Below are 14080 nucleotides of genomic sequence, written 5' to 3'. Positions count from 1 at the left end.
ACTGACTGTGTGAAGTTTGCACATTCTGCATGGGTTTGCTCCGGTTTCCTCCCACAGTCCAAAGATGCGCAGGTCAGGTGAATTGGCCATGCTAAATTGCCCATAGTGTTAGGTGAAGGGGTAAATGTAGGGGTATGGGCAAGTTGCGCTTCGGTCAGTCGGTGTGGACTTGTTGAGCCGAAGGGTCTGTTTCCACACTGCAAGTAATCTAATCTAAAAAAAACAAGAGGAGCAGAATTGGGCCCATTAAGTCCGCTCTGTCCCTTAATCAAGGATACTATATCTTTCAACCCCATTCATCTGCCTTCTCCCTGTCACCACTGATCCACATTATAATCAAGAACCTATATTTGTCTTAAATACACTCCAATGACTTCGTATCCACAGCCCTCTGTGGCAATGACTTCCACAAAGTCACCACCCTCTGGCTGAAGGAATTCCTCCTCATCTTGGTTTTAAATAATATCGATAGAAGGCCAAACAGACAATATCATGGATGTACTGCTGATATTTTGAGGTCCAGAATTGATCACCCATGTCAGACTATTCCAGACTGGCCACAGCATTCACATCTACCTGATAATGTGGAAAATTGCCCGGGTATATCCTGTACACAAAAGGCAGGACAAATCCAACCTGACCACCCCATCTGTCTCATCTCAATCATCAGCAAACTGTAGGAGATTGTCTTTATTGGTGCTATCAATCATCATCACTTATCAATAATCTGTTATTTTTTGCTCATTTTAGGTTCCACCAGGACCACTGCTATCCAGATTTACTTGGTCCAATCATAAATTCAAGAGGTGAGATAAATGTGGTTGCTCTTGACACCAGAACCACATTTGACTGAGTATGTAATCAATGGTGATTTGTAAAATTAAACCCATTGGGTATCAAGGGGTAAACTGTTTACTGTTTGGAGTCAAACCAGTTCACAGGATAGATGGTTGGGGTTGTTGGATACCAATCATCTCAACCCCATGACATCTTTGGACGGGTTGCTCAAGGTAGTATTCTAACCCCAACTATCTTTAGCTACTTCATAGAATCAGAAGCATAGAATTCTTGCAGTGTGGAAGCAGGCCATTCGGCCCATCAAATCTCCAAACAGCAACCTCTCCAGACCCACAAGAGCAGCAGATACATGGAAGCACAATAACTTGCAAGTTCCCTTTCAAACCCTGACTCAGACCACATCACTGTTTATTCACTGTTGCTGTTCATAATCCTAGAGCTCCCTCCTTAACAGTACTGTGAATGCCCCTGCAGTGCTTGGACTGCAACAATTGAAGAAGGTAGCTCAGCACCAACCTCTCCAAGGTAATTGGGGCTACGGAATAAATGTTGGTCTGACAGTGATGCCCACATCCAATGTTTGAATAAATCACTGGTAACCAAAAGATACAAATGCAAATTAGTAAGAAAAGAAACTGATCAAAAAAGAGAATTTCATTCAGAACGTTATTATTTCAGTGTGGTAAGCACATTGCTTGAAAGGATGTGGAAAACAGGTTCAATAATTTCCTATAGAATGAAGTTGGGTAAACACAAAGGTATAAGGTGCAAGAATAGAGGAAGAAAAGGAAAGGGACTAATTGTATCACCATTTCAGAAACCATGCGGAGCGGTGATGAATAGATTCTTTATGCTTTAACATTCCATAAATTGATGTCAATCTGTAACTCCAGTATCTAACTATCACTCAGATCAACACACTTTCTCTAATCTACACCACTAACCTGTCTCAAACACTCCACTGTCCCATTGTGAACATTTGAACACTATCACTTTAAAAATTAATGTAACAATCTAACACTTGTATCATTAATTCTAATTCCCTTAGGAGAGGCCATGGCTTAGTGATATTATTGAGAGACTATCGAGCCTAAGACCAAAGTCATGTTTAGGGAACCTTGGTTCAAATTCTGCCATGACAGATGGTGGAAAATGAATTCAATAATCATTGGGAATTAAATAGAGTCATAGAGTCCTACACACTGAGACAGGCCCTTTGGATCAAACTGGTCTATGCTGACCAAAGTATCCATCAACAGTTACCCCATTTCCCTGCACTTGGCCCATATCCATCTAAACCTTTCCTATCTATGTTTTTGTCCAAATGCCTTCTAAATGATGTTACTGTGCCTGCCTCAACCACTTCCTCTGGCAGCTCATTCCATGTGCGTACCACCCTTTGTATAAAAGATTTCCCCCTCAGGTTCCCTTGTATTCTGTTCCTTTTAGTCTTAAACTGATGCCCTCCAATCCTTGATTCCCCAACCTTGAGAAAAAGACTGAATGCAATCACCCTATTTATGCCTCTCATGATATTATACACTTCTATAAGGTCGCCTCTCAGTCTCCGAAAGAGAAAATTCTAACTTAACCTACCTCTGCCTATAGCTCAGACACTTGAGTCCTGGTTACATCCTTGTACATTTCTTTTGCACTATTTCCAGTTTAATAACAATAGCAAGGTGACTAAAACTGAACACAATGCTCCAAATGTGGCCTACCCAAGGCCCTGTGCAACTGCAACATAACTTCCCAACTTGGATACTCAATGCCCTGACCGATGAAGGACAGTGTGCCAAAAGCCTTCTTCACTGCCTGCCTACCTGTGACTGTACTTTCAGAGAACCGTGCACTGAACTCCAAAGACCCTCTGTCCATGAGAGAAAGAAGTTCCTGCATCTACCTGGTCTGGTCTACTTGTGACTCCAGACCCACAGCAATGTGGTTGACACCAAACTGCCCTTCATGTAATAAATGCTGGCCGAGCCAGCAATGATAATGCCATATGATTTCATAAAATAATCTCAGGAGACCAAGGTACTGTACAATGATCATTTATTAAGCCAAGATAAGATGAGTCTATCAGAAAAGATTCTGAGAAAACACTCTAACTCCATGAGAATTCATCAAATATTTATACACTGTAAGTCACATAGACAGTACAGTATTCGAATTCTGAAACTTTAAATTCTGATTTTGACAAACACCTTGTTTTTCATACATTTCAAAAGTGGCAAGGCATAAACATCCAATGGTTCCGACTGGAATGTATGTGAAGTAGAGTCATAGAGTCATAGAAATATACAGCACGGAAACAGACCCTTTGATCCCAGTTGTCCATGCTGACCAGATATCCCAGCCCAATCTAGTCCCACCTGCCAGCACATGGCCCATATCCATACAAACCCTTCCTATTCAAATACCATCCAGATGTCTTTTAAATGTACTAGCCTCCACCACTTCCTCTGGCAGCTCATTTCATACAAGTACCACCCTCTGAGTGAAAAAGTTGCCCCTTAGGTCCCTTTTATAACTTTCCCCTCTCACCCCAAACCTATGCCCTCTAGTTCTGGACTCACCCACCCCAGGGAAAAGACTTTGTCTATTTGTCCTATCCATGCCCCTCATGATTTTATAAACCTCTATAAAGTCACCCCTCAGTGTCCAGCACTAAAAGGAAAACAGCCTCAGCTTATTCAACCTCTCCCTATAACTCAAATCCTCCAACCCTGGCAACATCCTTGTAAATCTTTTCTGAACCCTTTCAAGTTTCACAACATCTTTCCTATAGGAAGGAGACCAGAATTGCATGCAATATTCTAACAGTGGCCTAACCAACATCATGTACAGCTGCAACATGACCTCTCAACTCTTGTACTCAATACTCTGACCAATAAAGGAAAACAGACCAAATGCCTTCTTGTATGATTGTTTGACTAGGTTCATGGACCAAAAGCCAATGTGAGAATCAGAAAGACTCTTGCACAATGGGAGCCTGCAGTTAGTCTTCAATAATCTGGAGACAATCATGTTTTTGATTGCTCTCCATTTGGAAATCTTTGCGATCCCAACAGGTGCCGAATGGGAGCAGGAACATGTTGGGTGAACACCAAGTAATACGGGAATGTGTTGGGAGTGCACTGTGACAGTGGGAGTGTCTGGGAGAGCCAGATAGGAAGGGGAACATTTTGGAGAGTGCTGGGTGAAAGTGGGAACATGTCAGGAAGCAGGGGGTGGTAGCAGGAAGATGTTGGAGAGTGCTAGATTGAAGCTGGAACATGTTGGAGAGCACCAGGTGATGATGGGAACATGTCAGGGAGAGCTAGTTGGAAACGAGAATGTGTCAGGGAGAACTGTGTGGAGCAGAATAACAGAACATACATCACAATCACAATAGGACCATTTTCAGAAACCCCAGGCCGGAAGGGTCATGTGCCAATCCATAGCATATTGGAATACCAATATGCAGATGCTACCAAGGAACAAATCAGTCAAGAACGTGTTCGGTGCATCTTGCCATCTAAACAGCAACAAAATTTCCAAATCAGCCGCAGTATACAATGCAGAAGGGACATTCTTTGCACAGTAGTGATAATCTGCAACTGATTATGTTAGTATGGACGATTTGCATTTGTTGCCACCAGAAAAGGGTGTTAAGGAAGTGCAGACAAGAAACTGCATACACTCAGAAAAATGGAAATATATATGGGAAATAATATAGAGCATTCAGAAGATTAGGACTCCAATCTGGATGACTGGCCATCTGAAGAACAATGCAATATTTGGTCTAGTTGGGCATTTGTCAACCGTCAATGAAGACTGATTGGAGAGGCAGACTAAACAGTGTAGATTTCCTGTAATCGTATGTACATTTTGCAGCTCAGAGATGTGAGCATGTAATGGTACATTTGGATAACATAATCATGGGTGTTAGCTTGAATATGATTGGATGACATAGTCATGTGCATGAACTTGGAATGTTAATCAATCACATATGGTTAAGTAGCAATATGGGTAGTAAATATGCAAGCTTTTGATTGGAAAATATTATCTGTAGGAATAATCAATTAGAAGTGCGTTATCTATAAAAATAGTATCAAACCTTTATTCTTATAATAAAGATGTAAGCCGTTTTCCACTTTGATGTACATTTCCCAAACAGCACGAATAAACATTTGAATGAAGGAACATGAATTTCATCTGGTCAGCAAAGGATTAAACTCGCCCTTTCAGCTTCTTACACATCCCAGTGTCAAATCCTGTTTGATAATGTTCCTGTATAGCACCTTGGCATTTAGGGTGCACCAGCAATACAACGGAACAAAATCAAAGCTTTTCGATTGTCCTTTTTACTGACTCCTGTTTGTAAGGCAGAATTCCACGTCCAAAAAGTTTTAGAGGCAACCGTTAATACAGAGGCCTCCTAATCTTTCAAAGCCAGATTTGTAAAGATATGAAAGCAACAAACCCCAGCTTTTAGCTTCTTGAAAGCTTTGCTTGACTATTTTTATCTAAAGACATTTGACTTCATGTAAACAGAACTGAAACAAATGCATGGTTTAATATTTGCACCCGCACTAGGGGTGCTGGTCAACTCCAGGATAAACGGAAGTGACAAGTTGTTCCAAGAATGATGCATGGTAAAATCAGGATAGAACCGGATGAGCGGGATACTGTACAGGTGGGCTATGAGGTTAAGTAATCAATTCTAGTAAGATAAAACAGGAAACAAAATCACTCAGCTTCTCAGTGAAAGATCCTTCAAAAACTTGATACAATTGACATTTAGCCAAAAATAGGCTAAATTTCCCCAGAGCTAAATGATAAAGATATTGTTCTATTTGTCCATAAATCCCCAACATCCATATCATGCTTGGCTAACTGTGTACTCCCTGGTTTATCTCTACAGATGTTCTTAAGATCCATCAGTGACCGCCCATTGAACACTAATTATGCAAATATAGTGTCCAGCTGCCCTAGTATTTCTGCATCAGCTAACTGGATAGTAGGAGTTTCAATTTCGGAATGGCTCAGGGTGCATGAGGGTCTTTGGACCACTGACAGCTGCAAGATCATACTCGAACAAAATCTGTCATTTCATGATCCACTCAACCATTACCATCAACCGGGAGAGTGCAGGAGGGCATGCCAAGAGCAGCACCAAGCATACTGAGGAGGCAACATGGTGAGGCTACCAAACAGGGCAACGTACATGCCAAATAGTATAAGCAACAAATGATAGACTCAGTGAAGCAATCCCCCAAACAACAGATCAGATCTAAGCTCCATAATCTTGCCACATCCAGCTGTGAATCTGGCGCACAATTAAAACAATTCATTGGAACAGGAGACTCCACAATTAAACCTATCTTCAATGATGGGGGAGCACTGCACATCTTATTTGTCAATGCAAACAATTAGGCTGAACCATTTACAACTATTTCAATCAGAAGGGCCAAGTCATTGATCCATTTTGGATTCCTCCAAATGTCTTGAGTATTCTAGATGCCAGTTGTCATCCAAATTGATTAATTCTAGAATTGGCTGAAGGCATGAAATACTGCAAAGGATATACCCTTAATGACTTATTACAAGTAGAACTGTACATTTGTGTTTCAGAACTTGTCATGCCCATCACCAAGTTATTCCAAAACAACTATAACACTGGCATCTCCAGACAATGTGGAAAAATGCCCAGGTATATCCTGTACTCAAAAGACAGGACAAATCCAACCCAACCAATTATTCAGAATCCCTACAGTGTGGAAACAGGCTATTCAGCCCAACAAGTCCACATCCTATCCCTGTATCCTTGCATTTCCCATGACTAATCCACACCTGGAGGAAACCCATGCAGTCACAGGGAGAATGTGCAAACTCCACACAGACAGTCATCTGAGGCTGGAATTGAACCTGGATTCTTGACACTATAAGGCTGGAATGCTAACCACTGAGCCACCACATCACCGAGACTGTCTTATCTGTTTACCCTTGATTGTTAGTAAAGTTTGGAAGATGCTATCAAGCAGTACTTGCTCAGCAATAACCTGCTCAATGAACTCCAGTATGGGTTTTGCCAGGTCCACTCAGCTCCTGACCTCATTATGGTCAAATATAGGCCAAAAAGATGAACTCCAGAGATGAGGCATAAGTGACTGCCCATGACATCAAAGTGTTGCATCAAGGAACCTAGAAAAATTAGAATCAATGGATATTAGGGTGTAAAACTCCCCACTGGTTGAAATCAAATCTGGCACAAAGGAAGATGGTTGTGGTTGTTAGATTTTTTAAAAAATTAGAACCCTTTTTATGTGGAAACAGGCCATTTGACCCAACAAGTCCACACTGGCCCTCCAAAGAGTATCCCACCCAGACCTATTCCCCTACATTTACCCCTCACTCATGCACCTAACCTATACATCCCTGAACATGATGGGCAATTTATCCACTCTAACCTGCACATCTTTGGATTGTGGGAGGAAACCCACACAGACATGGGGAGAATGTACAAACTCCACACAGACAGTCGCCCAAGGCTGGAATCAAACCTCGAACCATGCTGCTGTGAGGCAGCAGTGCTAACCACTGAGCCACTGTGCTGCCCCCTTTATTTAACAGAAGTGTTTGAAGAGTTCAAGAGACCATCTCAGTAAGTCATTTCAGCTTCAGGACAACTTTACAGGAATTCTTCAGGGTAGCGTCCTAGCCCAACCATCTTCAGCTGCTTCATCAATGACCCTCCCTCCATTATAAGGTCAGAAGTGAGATGTTCACTGACGATTGCACAATGTTCAGCAACATTTGTGGTTGCTGAGATACTGAGGCAGTCCATGTTCAAATGCAACAAGATCCAGACAATATCCAGGTTTGGGCTGACAACTAACAAGTGACATTCATACCACATAAATGACAGGCAATGACCATTTCCAACATGACAGAGTCTAATCAATAACCTTTAAAATTCAATAGCATTACCATGACCGAATCCCTCACTATCAACACCCTGGGTGTTACCATTGACCAGAAACTGTAATGGACTAGTTGTACAAATACTCTGGCTATAAGAACAGTGAGTAACTCACATCACTACTCCCTCTCCATCTTTAATGCACAAGTCAGGAATGATGGACGCGATTAAACCTTAAAGAAAGAATGTTTTGTCGACATGACTTCAACCATGTATCCCAAGAGATTCCAATTTGTTCCAGTCAATAAGATATAATGAGTTATATTTAATGGTGTATAGTCTTGTTCCCCTCATTTAAAAAGGGATATACTTACCTTAAAAGCAGATCAAAAAACATTTCATAGGGCTGATTCTTGGGCTTTTCCTACATGGAAAAGATTCCGTCAGTTTTAACCTTTGGATGCAGGAGATAGAAAAAGATGCGATTTATTGAATGACGCAAAATTCTTCAAGATCTTGTCAGGTTGGATGATGGGAAAATGCTTTCACTTGGAGAGGAATTTAGAAAAAGGGAGCAATGTTTTAGTAAAAAGAGTCAGTCATTTAAGTTCATCTTGAGGGGGAATTTCTTGACTCAGAAGGTAATGAATGGAATTTTCTATCTCACAGAGCAGTGGCGGCTGGAATATATTCAAAGCTGATTTGGGCACAGTTTTGATCCACAGAGAAGCCAAGGGTGACAGACAGTGTCATTCAGACCACAATGAGATCATTCATTATGCCTTCAATGACAGGCCAGGACTGATGGGCCTAGTCTCTTTCCTATTTCTTATGATCATATGAGCTTATGAACAAGGGGATTCAAGATGGTAGAATGGGCAGTAATCAAACTGTGATATTGCCATTTGCTTCAGAAATTGGAGCACATAAACAGTGCTGTGCATTTACTGAGGACGTGCTGCACACACATTAATTAACAAAAAAATACATTATCTACTGTAAGAACCGAAAGAACTGCGGATGCTGTTAATCAGAAACAAAAACAGAAATTGTGGAAAATCTCAGTATGTCAGTGGAGAGAAATCAGGGTTAATGTTTCAAGTTGAGTGACCCTTCCTCAGAACTGACGGTAGTGAGAAAATTTTGGTTTATATGCAGAAGATAGGCTGGGGGGAGGGGTAAGGAGTAAATGATGGACAGGAATACAGTCCAAAGAGAGAGAAGAACAGTTAAACAGACAAAGGAGTCGATAACAATCTGGCTAGGAGGGTGAAAATCTATTAGTGGGTACTGTTAGTGGCTAACAATGATTGTGTGTAATCTATATGATAACAAGGCCTGGCATATGGGGGTTGGAATAAGGACATTGGAAAACTCAAGCTCTAAAGTTGTTGAATTTGATATTGAGTTCAGAAGATTGCAAAGACGCCAGGTGGAAAATGAGGTGCTGTTCTTCCAGCTTCTGTTGAAGTGGCAGGCAAAGGGAAGCTCAGTGTCATTTTTGCAGATAGACCAAAGGTGTTCTGCAAAGTTGTCACCCAGTCTATTCTTTGCTCCTCCAATGTGATTGAAACCATATCGTGAGCAGCGAATGCAGTAGACAGGATTGTGTGAAGTGCAGGTAAAGCACTGCTTCACCTGGAAGGAGTGTTTAGACCTTAGAAACTGAGGAGGGAAAAAGTAAATAGACAGTTGCAGGTTACAGGGAAGGTGCCCTGAGGCTGTGGAGGTGGTTGTTGGGGGTGAAGGAAGAATGGACCAAGGTGTCCTGGAGGGAAGGGGAACATGTGTCAGTTGGTGGTAACTCATTAGAGGTGGTGGAAATGACAGCTAATGATCCTCTGGTTGTGGATTACTGGTGGGATGGTAGGTAAGGACAGGAGGGATCCTATCAGAAAGGGGGTGAGAATGGTCGAACTCAGCTGAGGGCCCTGTCAACAGCAGTGCTGGGGAATCCTCGGCTGAGGAAGAAAGTGGGTGTTTCGGAGGGTCTTTTTCCAAATTTGGCATCATCGGAACAAATGCAATGGAGATGGAGGAACCGGCAGAATGGAATAGAGTCTTTACAGGAAGCAGGATGCGTGGATGTGCAGACAGGATAATTGTGGGACTCAGTGGGTTTATAGAAGATATTGGTGGCCAGTCTATCCCCAGGATTCAGACATGTAGAGGAAGGGGAGGGAGGAGTCAGAGATGGACCAGGTGAAAGTGAAAGTGGCGCAAAACTCAATAAAATTTTCCAATTTCGGACAAGAGAGGGAGGCATACTGGAGAAAGAATTGTGGTTGGAGGCTGGAATAAGGCTGGAATAAGGAATAACAGAGAAACAGGCAAAACCAGGCCTCATGCAGGTACCCATGGCCATCCTTCTGACCTGAAGCAATTGAGAGGAGTTAAAAGAGAAGTTGTTCAATGTGAGGTTGAGCTTGGCCAGGCAGAGGAGGCTGGCAGTGGATGGGAATAATCTAGGCCTTTGTTCAAGGAAGAAGGGACCATCCTGATGGGGAATGGACATGTAAAGCGATTGCATGTCCATGGTAAAGAGGAGGCAGCTGAAGCCTGCGAACTGGAAAATCTGAAACTGACGTAAAGCATCAGCGAGATCATGGATGTAAGTGGGCACTGCCCTGTGGCCAACCACTTCAGCTCCCCGTCCCACTCACCCAAGGACATGCAAATCCTGGACCTTCTCCACCACCAAGTCAAAGCCATCTGCCGACTGGAGGAAGCATGCCTCATCTTCCGCTTCAGGTTCTTGCAGCCACATGGCATCAACATTGACTTTACCTGTTTCCAAACCTCCCCACCACTCCCCGCCTCATCCCAGGTCCACCCCTCCAAGTTGGCAACACCCTCTTGACCTGACCTACCTGCCCATCTCCTTTCCCACCTATTCACTCCACCCTTCCCACCGACCTATCACAATCACCTCCTACCTTCCTCCCCCTATCGCCTTCCCACCTACCAGCCCCCCAGCCCCACCCTACTCCTTATTTATTTCTCAGCCCCTTCCTCTTTCCACATTCCTGATGAAGGACTTATGCCTGAAACATTGACTTTCTTGCTCCTCGGATGCTGCCTGACCAGTTGTGCTTTTCCAGCGCTGCGCTTTTTGATGCTGATTCTCCAGCATCTGCAGTCCTCACTTTCTCATAGTGTTCCTGCTGAGCCACACTTGGTGGTGGACACTGAAATCCCTCACAGGCACTTTGTGTCCTTTCCACTCTCAGTGCTTCCTCCAAGTTTTCTTCAACTGAGGGATTCGTCAGCTGAGGGATAATGGTACGTAGTAATTAGCAGGTGGTTTCCTTTTCCATGTTTAACCTGAAGCGCTGAGACTTCACATCAATAGTGAGGACTCCTGGGTTAATTCCCGTCCAATTGGACACCGATGTGCCTCCACCTGCTGGGTTTGTCCTGCCAGAGATACAGGACATATCCCAGTACAGTGATAGTGGTGTCTGGGACATTGACTGTACGGCATGATTCCATGAGGATGACTATGTCAGCTTCTTGGCTGATTAGTCTGTGAGACACCTCTCCCAGTTTTGGTACTAGCCCCTAGATATTGGTAAGGACGACCTTGCAGGGTCAACAAGGCTGATTTTGCCATTGTCTTTTCCAGTGCCTTGGTAGATGCAAAGTGGTCCATCTGATTTTGTTTCTTTGCTTAGATTCAATAGCAATTGATACAACTGAGTGGCTTGCTAGACTATTTCAGCGAAACTGCACATGCTGGAATCCAAAATAGACAGGTGGGAGGCTGGAAGAATACAGCAAACCAGGCAGCAACAGGAGGTGAAGAAGTCAACGTTTCGGTTGTAACCCTTCTTCAGCACCTGTCTCAAAGCCAGTGTGAATGGTTCAGAAACTAGGAACTCTGAGTCAGAGAGGTGAGGCTGCTGGGAGAGAGGAGGATGTGAGTTTGAATCACCCGGTGAACCAAGCCATTTCAGAGGGCAGCTAAGACACGTTGCTGTAGGTCTGGAGTTGCATGTAGGCCAGACCAGGCAAGGATGGCAGATTTCCTTCCCTGAAGGCCATTAGTGAGTCAGATGGAGCCTTCCTCCAGGTGATTAAGCAGAGGTGTGGCCACCTCTCAGCCTCTCAGTGTCTCCATGTACCACTCAAGGTCAAAGGCCTGGAGGTGAGGTCTCTGCAGTTGGGAGCACTTCCTGCACATGGTCAGATCAATGACCTCCGACATATCACAGGCCTACATTCCATTCAACTGACCGCATTAACTTGTTTTAACTTTATTCTTCTTTGCATGACCTATATCACTTTTCCATATTGACTTTCCCTTATTCCTGGTTGGTAATTAAATTAATATTCCTAATACATACTAGTATAGCTATGTCTTTAAAAATAATATTTTTCTAAGTTACAGCAATCGCACGGTGGCTCAGTGGTTAGCAATGTTATCTCATAGCTCAAAGGACCCGGGTTTGATTCCAGCCACGGGCAACTGGCTGTGTGGAGTTTGCATATTCTCACTGTATCTATGTGGATTCCTGCTAGGTGCTCTGGCTTCCTTCCACAATCCAAAAGATATGCAGGTTAGGTGAATTGGCCATGCTAAATTGTCCATAAAGTTCAGCGATGTATAGGTGCATTAGTCAGGAGTAAATGTAGAGTAATAGGGTAGGGGAATGGGTCTGGGTGAGTTACTCTTTGGAGGGTTGGTGTGGACATGTTGGGCCAAATGGTTTGTTTCCACACTGTAGGGATTCTATCAATTTAAAGACAGCCCAAAATTACAGTTTCGTACTTATTAGTGAACTAAGCAAAAAAGAATAATTGTAAACATTTGTCCTCCTGGCCCTTGACGAAACCTCTCCTTCCCCACAAAACACACTCGACTTCTTGCATTAAACCTTATTTAATGCCCTATACACCAGATTTCCAGAGACAATCTCTCACACTGACCAAGTGACATCCTGTCCCCTTCACCTACTGTGTTAGGCAGCACAAAGCCTGTAAACTGTGCTACATCCAGAACAAAGGATTGGGTTAACGTAACAATAACAAACATAAGAGGAATTAAACTGCACAGACATTCAACACATAGCAATCTATAGCAGTGAGGCAATGGTAGAGAGGGAGCAGCTGACATTGTTCACTGTAATTCCTGTTTCTCCAAAGGCCCTGAATATACAGTATCTGAATTACAAACTTATTGTTCGGATGATTTTGAGAGAAAGAAGTCTGCAGGGAAATGAAACTCAGAACTGAAAGTCAAATTTAATGGAACTCAAAGGCAGACCATTTCTGGGAAATGGGAATGCTTTGTCACTACAGGGCAGGAAGTGCATAGTTATCTTGGATTTACAGATCAGAACAAATAATTGTAAACACCATTCTAGAACATTATTCCTGGGCACAGCTTGAGATATGTTACTGAAACTGAACAGGTTCAGTCGGGCCTGGAAATTTTGAATTCCGATTATCTGTGTTATTGTCTGCCATGCAGATCATTCAGTGAATTAAGGTATTTTAGAATCTTGTAGTTGTATTTCCAGTTTTTTGTTTGGATTGAGTCTTCATATCACCTACATTGCTTCATATCCCCAGATATCCTTACTTCCCAGATATCCTCACTGAACACAAACTGATCCACCCCAAAATCTCCAATTACCCTCGGCATTTTGGGAGAGCAAAGTGTGTATAACTTTTTTTTAAACAATATTTTCTGTTCTTTTCATCCTGGTTCTAACTTTAATATCTTACGCCCATGTGTTTTATTTTTGAGTGTCCTCCAGGGACAGTGGGCTCCCTAGTGGCCCGGGCCCCAGTTAAATGGGCCTGGTGTAAGATAATCCCCACCTGGCCCTTTCCTATCCCAGTCCCTGGGTCCATCACTGACTGCTGTAAGATAGCTTAACCCTTGGTCCACTTACTTTTCCAAAGCTCTGACGAAAGTCCTGAACTCATTGCTTACAATGCTGGCAGCGGATATGGAAGGGATACAGAGAAACCTTGAAAATAGGTGCAAGAGTAGGCCATTTGACTGTGTACCACCATTCAATATGATCATGGCTGATCATGCAATCTCAATATCCCACTCCTGCTTTCTCTCCATACCCATTGATCTCTTTAGTCGCAAGGCCATGTCCAGCTCCCCCTTGAATATATTTAATGAAGTCGCCTCCAACAGCTTTCTCTGGGAGAGAATCCTCACTCTCTGAGTGAAGAAATTCTTCCTCATCTCAGCCATGAATGGCTTAGACTGTGACCCCTTGTTCTGGACTTCCCCAACACTGCAATCAATCTTCCCACATCTAGCCTGTCCAGTCCAGGATATATTATGTTTCAATGAGATTCTCCACCATTTTTAACTTCCAGTGAGTACAAGGTCAGTCGATCCAGAGTTTC

This window comes from Hemiscyllium ocellatum, chromosome 11, assembly GCF_020745735.1.
Source record: "Hemiscyllium ocellatum isolate sHemOce1 chromosome 11, sHemOce1.pat.X.cur, whole genome shotgun sequence".
NCBI classification, from domain to species: Eukaryota; Metazoa; Chordata; class Chondrichthyes; order Orectolobiformes; family Hemiscylliidae; genus Hemiscyllium; species Hemiscyllium ocellatum.
Note: the sequence above shows the minus strand (reverse complement) of the source record.